Source organism: Pelodiscus sinensis, chromosome 1 (genome assembly GCF_049634645.1).
Source record: "Pelodiscus sinensis isolate JC-2024 chromosome 1, ASM4963464v1, whole genome shotgun sequence".
In the NCBI taxonomy this organism is placed as follows: domain Eukaryota; kingdom Metazoa; phylum Chordata; order Testudines; family Trionychidae; genus Pelodiscus; species Pelodiscus sinensis.
This window is the reverse complement of record NC_134711.1, coordinates 187229444-187246209: the sequence shown is the minus strand read 5'-3', so window position 1 is coordinate 187246209 and position 16766 is coordinate 187229444. Positions and strand designations below refer to the sequence as shown.

The 16766-nt window shown below is 41.2% G+C and overlaps 1 protein-coding gene across 5 annotated transcripts in view; it reads right to left on the bottom strand.

The window, feature by feature from the left end:
* The window catches only part of KCNJ15 (potassium inwardly rectifying channel subfamily J member 15), a 95547-nt gene that overhangs the window by 28608 nt on the left and 50173 nt on the right, over nucleotides 1-16766 (bottom strand). For 2 of the 5 annotated variants that reach the window (XM_014575451.3, XM_014575454.3), the window contains one exon: nucleotides 10063-10122. The exons of 2 other annotated variants lie outside the window; for them this stretch is intronic. The gene's annotated coding sequence lies outside the window, so the exon portion shown is untranslated. Of the gene's footprint in view, nucleotides 1-10062; nucleotides 10123-10256; nucleotides 10407-16766 lie in introns of those variants that run through there. One more of the 5 variants, XM_006111792.4, reaches the window with a different exon arrangement.

The window sequence follows — 16766 nt, the reverse complement described above, 5'->3', positions numbered from 1 at the left end:
TTCAGTCATTGACTATGCTAATTAGCAAGGCTCCAGGGAAGAGGCTCTCAGAGAGGCCAATACACACCTGAGGAATGTGTCTGGGATCTGCAAACCAGCCAACATCATGACTGCTGACATGGGACACAGGGATAGGTCACTGGGCCAAGTGACCTGCTCCAGTTTGAAAGATACCAGGGATGGATATAAAATGCCATGAGGCGGACTCCATCTGGCCTTCAATTTTGCTACTGATTCCAGATACAGTCTTGCGAGGAATAGCGAGCTGGGAAGAATTGTTGGCCCATCCTGATATAGGATGTAGACCAGAGACTTTTTAGACATCAGTTTGTAACATCTCTGCTGAGAGCCTTCATTGAGAACTTGGTGATTCAATGCATGTAACGTCTTCTCCTTATTAACCTTACTCTCATGCTTTTCTTTTCTTTCCTTTATTAATCAACTTTTAGATTTTAGCTTCTAAAGGATTGGCCCACTATAATCTTGTGGGTAAGATCCAAAGTGTAAATTGACTGGGAACTGTGGTTGGTTTCTTGGGACCAGAAGAACCTGTTCAGGGTAGGTGAGATTGGGTTCTATAACCCATCACCTGTGTGTAGGCCCAGGGCTGATTGTAGCACAGGGAGAGCTGGGGTATCTGAGGGGATTTGCTCATGAGGCTTCCTGCGGATCAGATTGGCAGCTGATGAGCTCTGCGTGACTGGTTTGTGACCTGTTTGGGAACGGTCTCCAGTCTGGGGCTGTAAGGAGCCCTGAGTTTGAGCAATTCACCCTGAGCGGACACCCTAAGCAGTGTCCGGACCTGACCCAGTCCATCATAGCCAGACTCTGTAGTCTTCCTTCTTGGAGAGGGAAAGTAATGCATCACAGGAGTCCTGGTCCAAAGAGAAGAATGGTGTCATGAGAAAGCCAAACCAAATCCCTGATATGAGACACACTGCAGTATTTCTTGAATACAAATGTTTTCAGATTTCAACCAAAAATGTTTTGATTCTCAGGCCTCTGTTTTTGGATGAAATTTTTTAAAATGTTCATTGAAAATAAACACTTTAATTAAAGATTGTATTTTTTGACCAGCCCTAGCAAACAACCATACCATTAACTGGTGATTCTATACAAAGGTAACTCTTATTCTATTAACAAGTGTTAAAAATAAGTGAATCTAATAAGGCATTCTGAAGCTTGAGTTGAGAGGTAGTGTAGACCAAAATACAACAGAATATTAAAATCTTTTCTTGTTTTTACTACATAATATACTATGAATCACCTCCTAGTGACTGATATGATTTTATGACTGATCGTAAAATAATAACTAGAAAAGACCTATGAACATTAATTTGCATTGATGAGGCCTCAGCTGGAGTACCGGGTCCAATACTGGGTGCCACACTCTAGGAAAGATGTGGACAAATTGAAGAGAGCCCAGAACAGAGCAACTAAAACGATAAAAGTTTTAGAAAATTTGAGGAAGGATTAAAAACACAGGACACATTTTATTTTGAAAAAAAAAAAAAAGTTTGGGGGAAGTTGATAGCAGTCTTCAAATATGTGAAGAGCTGTTATAAAAGGACTGTGATCAATTGTTCTCCATGACCACTGAAGTTAGGACATAAAGTAAAGGGCTTAAACTTCGGTGAAGGAAATTTAGGTTAGGTATTAGAAAATACTCTTAAAATAGGAGGACAGTTAAGCTCTGGAAAAGACTTCCAAAGAAGGTTGTAGAATCTCCATCATTGGGGATTTAAAGAGACACGCTGGACAAATACTTGCCAGGGATAGTCTAGGTTCACTTTGCCATCCTTCACACTGATGAGGGGGACTTAATGACTTTCCAAGGTCCCTCCTAGCCCTCATTGCTATTGTTCTACTCCAATGCATCTAACAAAGTGGGTTTTTACCCATGAAAGCTTATGCCCAAATAATCTGTTAGTTTTTAAGGTGCCATATTACTGCTTGTTGTTTTTGAGGATACAGTCTAACACAGCCCTCTGAGACTTATGATTCTACATGTATGCAACTCCAAAATTGTATTGGAATTCTTTTAGTAGCACATTGCGTTGCAAACTCATTGAACTTTCTGTGCACTATCAGCCCTACATCTTTTGTAACATTTTGATCTCCCACACTGATATTTGTTTCTTAATTCCACCATTGTTTCTTAGTGATATTTGCATCCACTGAGAATTATTGACAATAACGAAAGGCAAAAGAGAGAAAATTAGAGCCTGTGCTGTCACCCAAAGCCTTTGACAGATACTGCTCTGCATTGCCGTCTTTCCCTTTCATCTTAACTTTTTCAAAGTTACTGATCACACAAAAGTCCCATTGATTTCAAGGGGAATTCTGGATGCTAAGCAGATTGTGAAAATCAGATCTATTTGTTTTCTGAGGCTGAAAAACAAGGGTCTGTCTGTTGTTCCTGCTTCTTTGTGTGTGTGTGTGTGTGTGCGCGTGTGTGTGTGTGTATTCCCATGTTAACCTTTCAGCTCCTACAGCATGTGTTTTTAAGCAATGTACTTTTAACCGATGTGTTCAGAGATTATTGCCTACTAGGCACTTTCACCCTGTAATGGTTAACTAGTTTCATAAGACTGTCTTGAAGTATCTAAGAGCAAATGTGTGTGTGGGGGGGGAGGGGCGGGGGCAGGGTGAGGGAAAGGAAGAGGGAGAGGGGAGGTGTTTGTTTTTGTTTTCTAGCCATGACTCAGAAGCATTCCAGGAGAAAGGTGTTCTATAAAATCTACAGAGAGCAACTCAGAGAACAGTAAATCTACAAAAGCATGACAACACTCAGCAAAACCAAAATTTCCTTTACAGGATACTTTAGGAGGATATATCACCGGGAGTGCTCCATTGAACAAGTTTCTGGATTCCACTAAAGGACAAGCACTGACAAATGGCATCATGGTAGTATTTGTAAGTTCTTTCTCATAGAGAAGCACTGAATATGATGTTGCAAAATTAATGTACGTGTTATTCTGAAGCCTTGACAGTCAAGTCACAACTTGCTTATTTTATACTTGGAAGAAATAAAAAGATCAAAAGGCAAATTTTTCTGGTTCAGAAAATCCAAATGTACTGTGCAATACCTTTTTCAATTGCAACGCTCCTGAAGTGGGATGACCTCAAACACCACATACCTCTGAGTCGCATAGCATGACACTCACACTATCACGTATGGGAGCTGCAAAGGGCATAAACAGTATGTAGCTTTGAGTATGTTGGTACGGTTAGTTCAAGAGCAAGGACATGAAGAATAAGACGACAAACTTCGGGGGGAAAGAAAGCATAGTAAGCTGCACTATTGTGTTTGCCTTTTAATGTATCTGTAATTGAGTTTAGTGCTCATGAATTCTATCTAAACCTACTGACCTCTCTTCTTACCCACATACCTCTAGCTTCTATCCAGGACAAGTTACATAATCTGTTGTCTACAGCCAAGCCCTAAGCTGCAACCATATGTGCTCCAGTCCTTCAGACAGAAACAAACACCTACAGGATCTTTATCAATCAGTTTTAAAACTTGAATATCCACCAGGGGAAGTGAAGAAACAGATTGACAGAGCTAGACAAGTACCCAAAATTCACCTTCTTCAGGACAGGCCCACCAAGGTAAATAACAGAACACCTCTGGTTATCACCTACAGCCCCCAGCTTAAATCCCTCCAGTGTATCATTGGCAATCTACAACCAACCCAGAAAATTATCCCTCACCCTCACAGGTCTTGAGGAACAGGCCAGTCCTCGCCTACAAACACATACCTTCTCCCCCCAAACTGAAGCAAATACCAGCAGCCACACAATGTACCACAGATTCACTTACCTAGGAACCTATTCCTGCAGCAAAACCCATTGCCAATTCTGTCCACATATCTGTACAAGCAACATCAACATAAGTCCTAACCACATAAATCGCAGCATGAAGACCTCATACACCTGCACATCTACTAACGTGACATATGCCATCAAGTGCCAGTAATGCCCTTCTGCTATCTATATTGGCCAAACTGGATAGTCTCTGCTCCAAAGAATAAATGGACACAAATCAAACATCAAAAAGGGTAACAAATAAATCAATGGGGGAACAATTTAACCTCCCTGGACATTCAGTAATGGATTTGAAGGTAACCATCCTTCTACAGAAGAATTTCAAAAACCAATTATAAAAGGCAGACATATGAACTGGAATTCATTTGCAAATTCAACACTATCAATTTAGGACCGAATAAGGATCTCAACTGGTTAACACATTACAAAGACAATTTCCTATCTCTTTATATTCACATCTCCAGATTTAATGCTATGAATGACCCATTCCAACTCTGATTTGATTAGCTTCATTAACACAAGCAACTTCTTCTTTATTTATACTCCTCCTTCTGTGACTTCTACCAAAATGCATCTGATGAAGTTGAATTTACCCAAAAAGCTTATGCCCTAATAAATCTGTTAGTTTCAAGTAGGGTGTATCTACACTGCTTCCTGAGCTTGTAATAAGCTGCACAATTTGAGCTATGGAAATTGCATAACTTGGATATTTCGAAATTTGGCGCTTTCTACACAGCAATTATTTCAAAGTAAATCGCTATTCCGAAATGACCCTTACACTCTGTGGAATGAGGTTTACAGGGAAGTCGGAATAGTGAGCCCATTATATTTCGAAATAATGGGTTTGCTCAAAAGACTATAGCTATTTCAGAATACTTTCAGTATCCTGAAATAGTGCTGTAGTGTAGACATAGCCTAATGTGCCACAGGACTACTTGTTGTTTTTACAGATACAGACTAAGATAGCTACCCCTCTGAGACTATTATTCACTGTGATTAATATCAACGGCAGTGCAAGTTTTCCTTCACTGCCTGGTTGATATTCTTCCACTTTTAGTGTTGAAGCAGCACTTAATATGCTATGCCATTTTAATCTTTGACTCTCTCGTGAGACTGCCAGAGAGAACGAGTGTGGTGACAGTGGGTTTTATGATGTAACAACAGTGTACCAGGAATTTGGCTGAGGCTAAGGGCATGTTCCAAATGGGTCACAAAACAGCTGCCAGAAGGAAATAAAAAGTTTCCTGATCAAATACTAATTTCTTGATCCATCCAGTCCTCTGTATTCACACAATTCACTGCATGAAATGTTATGCAAATGCTGCCTCAGTTAAATTCTGAAAAAAACAGAGATCTGCAAATTTGCTAGAACATCTAAGCATTACCACACATATACCAGGATCAGGACCAATGTTCCCTGTAGTTTTTTTTCCTCCCAGGTGCAGATTAAAATTTGTTAAGTGTAGAAAAGCATGTGCAGATGTGCACCACCAATAGAAACACATGCTGCTGGCTGTGGGCCTCTGTGGATGCTCTGCCAATCAGCGGAGAGGCACTTGAATTTCTCCTGGGTGGCCACCCAAGTGCTCAGCTTACAGGGAACACTAGTCAGGGCCTTTTTTTTATAGGTGGGACAGTCTGATTTACATTTCCACAAAAATCACAGAGATCACATTTGGTTTCCTTCTATGATGTCTCATAATTTTTCCTACGTGGGCTGCTTTTGTAGTTTTGTGGCACGTTTTTTTGGGATGGGAGGGGGTAGGATTGTTCAGGTTTTCCAACAGGGGAGAGAGCTAATGGGGGGAAGCTGACTCTGGGCCCAGCATTTCAAAAGGTCCCGGGGCTCTTGGACTCCACCTCTACTGAGGCAGCAGCAGTGGCCAGAGCCCCAGGCTTCTTAAATCACCACCAGGTCCCCATTGAGCACTGGCTGAGCAGTGCTGAGGGCCGGGTGTGGGGAGGCTAGTTAGCCCCTGCTCATCCCTTTCTGCCTGAGGTCCTGTCCCTTCGGGTGCCCTTTCTCCCAAGGCTCTGCCCCTTGAGATTGTTAATTGGCCACATTGAGATTGTTAATAGGTTTAGCATCTAGGAAGTTAGGTTAGATTCTTTTGTGTACGGTCGCAGATGACTAAGGCAGCAGGGAAGCCAGGACTGTTTGGTGGGGCTAGAGAATGACAGTGGATTCACCAGCTGAGAGGCAGAGTGAAAATGCTGGGAGAGGGACCAGGAAGTTGTGTATTATAATCTGAGCTTGTCTGAAAATTGAGGGGAGGTCCGTGGAAAATGTCAACAAAAACAAATTTTCCACAGAAAATGTCTATTTATTGACACCCCTTTCCCTCTCCCCACCACTGACAGAAAAGTTTTGATGAAATGTGTTGAAACAGTCTTATGTACAATATCCATGTCTCTTTCATGATTATATTTGCTTTTATTTTTTGTGATCAATTACTCGTGACATAATGAACTGTTTGATAAGGCCTTAACTATTGTCCACAGAGTTATGTAACTGGCTGAAAGATTAAAAAAAATATTTTTAGGAGGTTCCCCAGCTTTTTTATGAAAAAGGAGAGAAATTTTGACAAAATCTTTGTCACTTGACCTCATGTTTTCCCAGCAACTCACTCTAATCCACTTTTAAGTCAGCATTTTTAAGGACATGCATTGAATGAAATGTGTCAATTTCTGTATTGTTCCATTACAAATTACACCAGTTGTTTCAATGGATAATCTTTATTTTTAAATATCTTTAACACAAAAGTGCTAAGTGAGATTTTAAAAAAAGTGTAGATGACAATAAGACTCGAGAATTGCTCTTTTCCTAATAACTGTGCTCTAGGAATGATTTCATTGAAGTTCTATGGCCTGTGTTATACAAGAGGTCAAACTCAATGATTATAAGGGTCCCTTCCAGCGTTGGAATCTATGAAACTAGAGAAGAGGAGCAAGCTGTGATTTACTCTAGTATGGAGCACTTGAGCCGAAGCTGTGGAAACAAATTGAATCTAACCAGGTCACACTAGCATGCCACTGCTGATCACAACTTACTGTACTTTATTACTTTTGATTTATAAAGGAAGTTTAAAATTGGCTAGCCAAAGCTTCGAGTGCCTTTTACACTTATTTGAAAACACATGGCGTACACCAAGTCCAGCTGTCAATCCTCACTACATAACAACATTACACTGGCCAAGCTTCTTTTTTTAAAAACAAAACAAAACAAAACAAAAAACAACAGGTGAAAATATCTCACCCTTCTCAACTGCTAATCCTCAGATACCCCCATCCCTCCCTAAACGCCAGAGAAAACAAAATAACTTTGCAGCCTGTCCTGAAGATCAACAGATTGGGCTATTTTGAACCACGGTGGGGAACAAAGTCCTAAATTACTCCTCCAGGAAAGTAACACATCAGCAACTCCTTGGCTCCACCTTGAGCACCTCTGCAGGTTTCAGCTGCAGCAGCTATAGCACAAGCAAAGGGGTAGCGGGGCTGTCTCAAGCAGGCATCTCCTAAAGCATTTAGAGCAGCTTAGGCCAACAATAATATCTTCAGCTCCACAAAGAAATCCAAAGCATACCAGCATAGTTCCCAAAGTACTAGTGTAATATGGCATGCTACGGGGAAATTCACAGGGAGGCAAAAGATATTTGTAAGACTTGGGGACTTTTCAATAACAGAATTTCCATTGTATCATGCAGGCGGGAGGATGGATTTTTCCTCATTGTTCAGCCTAGGCAAATCCTGGAACATCTCATATTATCACCTTGTAGAATTCAGTAAATCCAAATGCAGCACCTGTCCTTCCATGATACTCCCTGTCCCCAGCCTACCCCAAAGCAGCGTTGTTCCACTCCACTGCTGGAGTTTAATCCTGGCTTCACTGAAATCAATGGGAGTTTTACCAGGCATTTCACTGGAGTCAGGATTTCTCTCCTGTACAATAACTATTGTCCCGGAGGGGAGCAAAAATGAACGGTGTTGAATTTTTCAACTAACCCTGTGCCTGCAATCGCACAAGAGTTTCCACTGGCTGCTAGGGTGGTGATGATTCATAAAAAGTCACCCTTTTTTGTTTTGCTTACTTTCCACCTGGCCCATCCTCCAACTCACAGTAAGCCTGCAATATGCACTGTCCATGCAATGGACTTTAACATATTCCTAAGGAAAGATGCAGCTGATATTCCTTTTTCCTGCCATATGAAGAATTTATCAGCTGGCTCAGGCTGGAATGCATTGTATTTAATCCCATGCATGTCTAGATGCCAAGAGAATGATTTGGCCTTTCACTTTAAATTTATATGCCACAGGTATAAGAGTTCTGTCTCCTTCAACTGTGCCGTTTACTCTGGGCGCACACTCTCCTGTCTTAGCTCCAAGTCTTTTAACGGATTAGCAGCACAGATATATAGAGTGCTGAGGTGATCCTGGAGTCTGTAGGAACTCATTCAAGTAACTCACATACGCGCTTTAATTCCAGTGGGTTAGGGACATCACAGCAGGAAGGCAGCTTTCAAATACTTGACATTTAATGGATTCAACTCATATTTGAGAGTTTGAATTTAACTGTTTGAGGGACCAGATAGTGTTTTCCCTAATTACATATATATTCCTATAGGCAAAAAGATAAAGATTGTTTCCCCGCAACCCCCTGCCAAATTAAATACAAACCCATCAACCCACAATTCACTCTGGTTTTTCTAGAAGCAAAGAGAATTTGAGTTTATTTCCAATGTCCTGAAGCTCTGTGTACAAAACAGTTAAGGGGAGAGGGGAAGTCCAGGAGGTGGTTGGCTCTGCATAAAAGAGCATTTTTTGTAAAATCTGTGCAAACCAAAATTTCAGCTTCAATCAGTACTGCAAACTGATGCCTTGTTTATTTTTTTCTTTGCATGAGCAACTAGCGTAAAAAAAGCACTATTTGTTTTCATTTGAAAGTCTATTGTAAGTAACGGGACTGAGGTGTTGAAAGAGTGAAGCCCAAGTCATCTGTTGCTGTTTTTGTCTCTAGTCCATGTGTAATTTACCCACATGGAATTCTTTTGGAAGTTTTTGGTCTCCTCAGTGCTCCAGTTTGCAAAAATGATGCCAGTTTTTAATGTACGACCGACTGCACTAAGTTATATTTTGAGCCTTTCTTCCTCACATAAATTGGTTACCAGACAGTGCAGAGAGCCCAGAGCAACATTTTACAACAGAAAAAAATAAAGCTATTTCTGTAGCAGTTCTGTTTTGAAAATGCCCCTGCAACCTCCCTGCTTTGAAAGAAGAAATTGTGAGTGATGATACCATATCAGAATTCAAAACCAAAAAATGTCAAGGTTTAAGGTGAGCACTCAGAGATTAAGATGAAGAGGACTCTAAAATGACTATAAATATAAGCAAAATTAAGTGGAGAAACAATGTTGGTTATAAAGATAATATAATTATTGTAGAAATGCTAGTTTTGTTTCATTTCCATAACCTACATGACATGGGAAATACAATTTAACAATAAATATGCTCAAAGTATAAATTCTAAAGAAAAACAATAGAGGGAAGGTATAACTAAGCGATAGAGAAGTAATAGAAAATTTGAAAGTCAGATTTAAGAGTCCTGTTGCTGAAACTAAGTCAGACTTGTTATGCACAAAGAAGAAATGTAAAGACACCATTCAGGAGCTGGGAAAAAGTGCACAATATTCTCCAAGTCAGAATTGTTTACCTGACTTAAACCTACAACAGAAAATTTACAAAATCCTTTCTTATACAAATATGCATCAGAGAATTTAAAATGATTGTCTAGTTTCCCACTGTGAAAACTAAAACTGATTTTTCCACTGAAAAAGGAGAAATAAATGACTGAACTTTAGCAAAAGCAGATTTCTAACAGAACAAAAATAATTAACAATGTCTTCAGAAAAACACCATAACAGAAAAAGTTTTGCAAAGATAACTCTTGTATTACACACCAAAACACATTGTAAATATAATGTTTGGATTATTGCATGAATGGGAAGAATAAAACATGACAGACTTTGCTGCACCATCACTGAACTGCTTGGTAGTTCTATTTTTCATATGCAGGCATGATTTAATAAGCAGATTTTCTTTTGCAGATAATATCTGGAACCATACATTACTAACATAGCTAAAAATAGGAGAAAATGGACTCATTAAGCTTTACTTAACCCAAAATTTTCAAACTTCTTTTAACCATGAATACATTTTTTTTAACCAATTAGTTCTTACCTGTGAAAGATCAATGTTCAGATTTCTTACTAGATGTTATCGTCATGACAGGTCAGACAACTGTTTATAAAAGAATGAGTATCCTTTAGGTACAGTACAGATGCATGTTTTAAACACTCCCCCCATACCCTTCAAAAGTCTTCCTTGACTCAGTCAGTCAAAACCAAGTTGGTAAGAGTCTGAGTTGGAATTACCTGAAGGAGGAAACCGGAGAGAGAGGGAAAGGAATCTGAGAGATTCAGTGATGTCAGCAGTATGTCTTAAGGAAATCTAGAGCTGAGCCCAGCAAACTTTATAACTACAATAGCATTTAACACCCAGTTACGTGGTAAGCAAATACCTGCTTAAAAGGAAACTGATGTACTTTTAAAGAACGTCAGTTAATCTTGGAAGAAACTTTAGCCACAGTGAGCAAAGTCCCTCAAAGGCCTTCTTGCCGAAACAAATAAGGGCACAAGGTTTGCACACGTGAAAAATAAAATAAAGACCAAAAAAAAAAAAAAAGGTCAACATTATTGATGATCCCCTTCCTTCTGGCAAAAAGGAGACTGAAACCCATCTGAAATGAATTTATAGCAGGACTATTTTAGCATACTGAACCATAACAACCATGGTCATAGCTAAAATCCCTGAACACTAATGTTTCCAAGCTGGTTAGCCACGCCACTGTTTCTTTTTGATGACTTATTCTGAGCTTTCCTGTGTGCCACTTCCTCTGTTATTTACCAGATGTAGAAAATAAAGTGAGGTGGTGCAGATTTGATTTGGAGAAAATTGGGTACCTCTGAATATGAAGAGTGATCAGTGTGTTTTGCCATCCATAGTCCTTCCAAAGTGCCTAAGGCACTACTTTCTTGTTTGATGGGATTCCCAGAAGTAAATCCCAAAAGCAGAAATGAAAGGGGAGACATTACAGTACTGGAAACACTGATCTGCTGGCTCTGGGAGAGTGCTCTCTGACATGCATCCTCCCAGATGCATGGCTTCCCTGAATTATGGTGTAGCAAGCTGGTCCAATGAAACAGACCACTGAGACAACCAACCAGAGAAACTTCTGATGGCGCCCTTGATGCTAGATTAATTTTGTCCCCTTCAGTGTTGAGGTGAGAGAGATGTTTTAAATATGGTTTCTACTGACAAAATCATGTCAAAGAAAACATACAAGCAGAAACAAAACTCCCTTTTCCACAGTGGCATTGGTAAACACAGATTAATAATGTCATCGATATGCAACCATAGGAAACTAGAGGCCTGGAATTCTGCCTTCATGTGGTCAAGTATGTAGGCATTTAGGCAGTGCCAGAAGGCAACAGCTGTTTCAAATTTAGAAGGACATAAGTAAGATGTGATTTTATTTCCTTGTCAGAGACAAATACATTTCACATTGATCACACATGCTCTCTTGCCCCAGTCCTTGGACCTGAGTGTCCCTTTTTAAATTATTATTAGAAAGGGAGCTGGCAGAAACTCCTATATTTAGGTTGTCTAATGACCTGCATTATAAACAAGAGTCCCTTTTTTGAGATGTTGCCTCTTCACCTTTGTTTGCTGCAGACCTTTGGAACAGGGCAGGGATAAAGCCCTGGAACTAGAGCAATTCCATTCAAGGTCAGCTAGGCTATAAATGGTTAAATTGCTACTTCCCAGTTCTCACTTGTGTTTGTCAGGAAAATGGTGGCAGCCTACCAATATAATAACGGAATGTGAATATTCTAAAGCATCAGGCCCACACTGCCACCAAAGATGCACATACTGCACTGGTAGCTGGTGGGCTGGGCTGGAGATGAAAAGAGAGGTAGACTGAGCCCTGACCAGTCTTGGCACATTATTTCAGCATCCCAGCCTCAATCTGGGGATACCAAAATGGGTCAGCAGTTCCTCCAACTCCCAGGGGGGTGGGGAGAGAAACAGAAGTAGGTTGAGAGATTCCCCCTCAGGCATGCCTTGGACTTAGAACATGCACCAGCAACATAATTGCTCTGGGATAAGAGCCTTTTCCTGCTGTTAACTGATACAGTAAGCCCCATATCTCAAGTGGCAGTAGTCCCACATCCATGCTGGGAGTAGGGCTGCAGCAGCAACTGCAGTCTGTGCTGTAGTGCTAAAGGGTCATCGTTCACACCCTGTTAATAATACATTTTACAAACATCTAGAAAATTACTTGCAAAAACCTATGTTAAGGTTGCAAAGTTAAGCACTTGAAAGTTAGGAAAGCCATACCATCCCTTTGTGCATATGTGCTGTGATACAGCATTTCCTTACGTGATCACATACAATTTTTTTCCACACGATCCCAGCCTCAGTCAGTGCACAACGTGGCAAAATTATGGGTCCACTGGTAAATATAAATCTGACTCCTCCCAACTTTTTCCTTTAATGTAGCCCTTTGTGTGTAATTTATTATTTACGAAGTCCATAATGTGCAAGACTCTTTCCAGAGAATTGTAGATAAAAGGTCCCTGTCTAAAAGTGCTGAAACTGCAGGTTATCTTCTCTGCTGTACCTCACTACTATAGCTCAGTGATAGAAATGTAGCCGTGTTAGTCTGGGGTAGTTGAAGCAAAATGCAGGACAATGTAGCACTTTAAAGACTAACAAGATGGTTTATTAGATGATGAGCTTTCGTGGGCCAGACCCACTTCCTCAGATCCTTTGATCTGAGGAAGTGGGTCTGGCCCACGAAAGCTCATCATCTAATAAACCATCTTGTTAGTCTTTAAAGTGCTACATTGTCCTGCATTTTACTATAGCTCAGACTTAGAACAATGATAAGGAACACCCCTGAAGTTCAGTTTATCTGTAAAGCCCTGCAAATCCAGAAATATACACTGGTGGGGATGAGGATATCCACTGCTCATTTTTGCAGATGTTGATACAAATTTTGTATCCGTGCAGGACTCAATTTATCTGTATGTAAAGATTTATCTGTATGTTGGCCCTTTGCTAAAACACAGTGGGGCTCTTTTGGTTGGTTAGCTCCCAGTTCCAAACAGAAGGGGAAGGGTCGGTCAGGACTCTGAGACTGACAGACCCCAGATACGATGAGGAGAGGCCAGTGTTCCAGGTCAGCCTGATTGACAGGGTGGCCAGGCTAATGAGGAAGTCAGGAGGCCGGGGGGGGGGGGAGGGGAGAGGTTCCCATTCTGCTCTGGACTTGCCTGTCTGGCAGAGTGGGACCAAGCTAAGGAGCAAGCCTGAGCATGAGCCAAGCTGAGCTGGGGAGCAGACAGAGCCGTGATAGCCAGACAGAGCCACAGAAGCAGCCCAGGGAGCAGATCCATGCTGGCAACAGGACTTCAGTCACAAAAGCCAGAGAAGCAGCCCAGGAAGCAGGTCGGGGCTGGGAGTAGAGTCAGAGAAGCAGCTCAGGGAGCAGAGCTGAGCTGGGAGCAGAACTGCAGCAAGCACAGCCAGGACCCAGGGAGCTGAAGGCAGGACAGCATTGGTGCTGAGAAGAGTGGTGCTCGGGCAGGAACAGTCCAGAGTCAGGAGCGGTGAGCAGCTGGGGCATAGGCATGGGAAGGAGGGGTGCAGCAACATCCCCAGATTTTGCATCCTGCTCCAAGGTCCCAGCCACCAACCTGTACCCAAGGGCCCCATTGCTGCCCAGAGTCCAGGCCACCAGCTCCCTCCACCTCTGGGATCCTGACTGCTGGCTCTGGGTCCTGGCCACAGCAGGGCCCTGACCCTCAGCCCCATGCCCAAGACTCCACAGCCATCTCTTGTTATGGCCCAAGCCGAGCACAGTGAGGAGTAAGAACAGGGTAAGGTGGGGGGTGCACTTCAGCACCCCCACCCTAAATATTATTTCAAAGCCACTGATCTGGGGACAGCAAGGGGGTTCCTTGCTAGAGGGTCCAGCAGAGGGAGATGCCATGTGCCAAGAGGACTTGCAGGCCAGGTTAGGAGGGGGGATCCTAACCCCAATGTGTGGGGTGTAGGGTGGAGCTGACGCTAGGAAGAAAGGTTCTGCCACCTAGAAGACATGTGGCCAGCACCAGCACAAATGTCCCTGCAGAACAGCCAGGGCCCGAGACCAAGGTCTGGGACAAGTGAGAAGCAGACTGTGAACTTCCTTTACATTCCAGTGATGCTGTTTGTGATGTCCCCCTGCCACAGAGCGGGGTGGGGTGTTTTCCTTTAGCCTTTCCCGTTGCTCCTTATTCTTTAAAAAAAATTAATCGCTGCTTAACGAATTGTATGTGCTTTGAACTATATGTAATGATCAGTGAAAGTAACCACAATAAGTCTCAGTCAAACCCCATCCCTCCTCAGAAATTCAGGGAGCAACCTTATTGGGTTTATGAAAACTCTGCCACACAGAGCAGTGGACAGGGAGCTCCTGAGATCTTGGAGGCCTTTTTCCGAAAAAGCTTCACATACATCCACATTGCAATTGTATTCCTTTGAAAAAAAAATTGAAAGAATAGAGGGGTTTTTCCAACATTGGTAAACCTCTTTCTATGAGAAAGAAGCCTTTTTCCGAAAGCTCTTTAGGAAAAAGGCATGTGTGGATAAGGAAGAGGGAGTTCTTTCGAAAGGAGAGGAAAGAGGAAAAATCACAGGTGTCCTGGTGGCCATTCTGTCCATAGTAATCACAGCTTAAATGTGAGATAGTGTCCATTCAGTGTGGACGTTATCTTTTTTGATGCGCTTTTGCTGTAGTGATGCTCTCTTCTGGAAGAATTTTATTGGAAGATCTCGTCCAGAAAAACTTCTTCCAAAAGAAGCCTGCAGTCTAGACATAGACTATATTAAATACATTAAAGATAGTGAGGTGCTCTGATACTGTGGTGATGGAGGTCATATAAACATCTAAGCTCTTCCTCATAATATTAAAATTAATTTTTCAATATTGACAAAATTTCAACAAAATATTGAGGTTCATTGGCTGTGAGCCCTGCCTGTTCTAAGTTTGGTCCTTGTGGTTTGCTGTCTTCTGTAGTTACTTAGCTTTTTGTCTTAAACATGTGTCTATATCTAAAGAGTAAAATCAAGAAACTTCAACATTTTCTTTACATAAAAAAACAGAATACCAGTTGAGGTTTTCATATCAATCACTAAAATGTAATTTTTTCTGGTTTTGTTATTGACTTTTAAAAATCTCATTAGTAATGTAAAGGCATTAGATCAATAAAACAATGACTGAAAAATTGCCAAGTAGATTCCCTGAATTATGAAGGAGAAAAAGTAAGCTCATTGGAAACCCCTCAGGGTTCGAAATAGTGGTCTAGTTAAGACAGTTAATTCAAACTGAGAGGGGAGCTCCGATCGATACCAGTAACCCTGCTTTCACGAGGAGTAAGGGAATTCAAAAGAAGAGTGCTCTTCCTTCAACTTCCTGCAGTGTAGACAGTGCCAAAAACCGGGGTAAGCTATTTCAACTTCAACCACACAATTAACATAGCTGAAATTGTGTAGCTTAATTTGACTTTGTCCTGTAGTATAGATGTACCCTCAAAATGTAAAAACTTTTAAAAAATGAATAGTCTAGCAGCACCTTAAAGACTAACAAAACATGTAGATGGTATCATGAACTTTTGTGGGCCCAACCCACTTCTTCAAATGAATGGAGTATTAAAGGTCCAGTTCCAAAATAAATAGTAGGGAATTGGGGGGGGGGGGGGGGGAAGAGGGAGAGAGAGAGAAGCAAGGGAAAAAGTGGGAAAAAAGTCAATTAGATTGTTCATGTTACAAACTGTTCTCAAATACCCAGTGTTCGTTTTTTTAAGTCATCAGGATGTGGAAGGTAGTGTGCTAGCTAGGTAATGTCTTTGGCTAGGTCTAGACTACACTTTTTTATCGGAAAAAGCTCTGCAAATTGAGCTCGCAATTTGCATAGCTTTTTCTGATTGCTTTTCTGGAAGTGGCTTTTCTACCATTTAGCCCCATCCCGATGGGGTCAAATGGCAGAAAAGCTTCCTCCTTCAGTGGAGCCCTTATTCCTCATAGAACGAGGTATACAGGGCTTCCCAAAAAAGCGTGTTTGCTCTCCCGCCAAAAAAAGCGGAAGAGCAAACGTGTTCCCTGGATACAGCGGAGTTTTGTTAAAACCCACCACTCTAGTTGTACCCTTTATTCATATCTTTATGATGGGTCCCAAACCTGTAACTGAAGTTAACTTCCAAGGCTTCCCTGTGTATTTGGCTTGTGGAATTTGCCTGAAACAACACGGTGACTTTGAGATCCATTAATGAATGCCCGGGCAAGTTAAAGTGTTCTCCAACAGGTTTCTGTGTGTTGCCTTAAAATGTAGTTTGGTTAGGAAGTAGCTGATAGAGATAATAGCCAACATAACCAAAAACATTCCTTTCAGCATAACAACTTTTCTCTCACACAAAAATTAAGCCCCAAATGCATTTTTGTCAGTCATTCTAGCTAAATGAGACCTGGTTATTTAACATATAAAATCTATATAAATAAAATCAATTCCTATTCAAAAGATGGTATACACTGCACTCTATAAGGATAATTTTAATTTTTTTAAAAAAATCGTAACTTGAAATTTCTTTTTACATTCCTGGGCTAATTAGAAAAGGCTAACCAACAAGATCCCTTCTGACATTCTATTCTGGAAATACTAATGTATGGCTTTCCAAACTATACAGCTTGATTACAAACAATCAGTAGAAATTTGTCAAAACTGCTTTTTCAGTATATCAGTTACTTACCCTTTTTAAAATCCCATTGGCAACTCTCTCCTT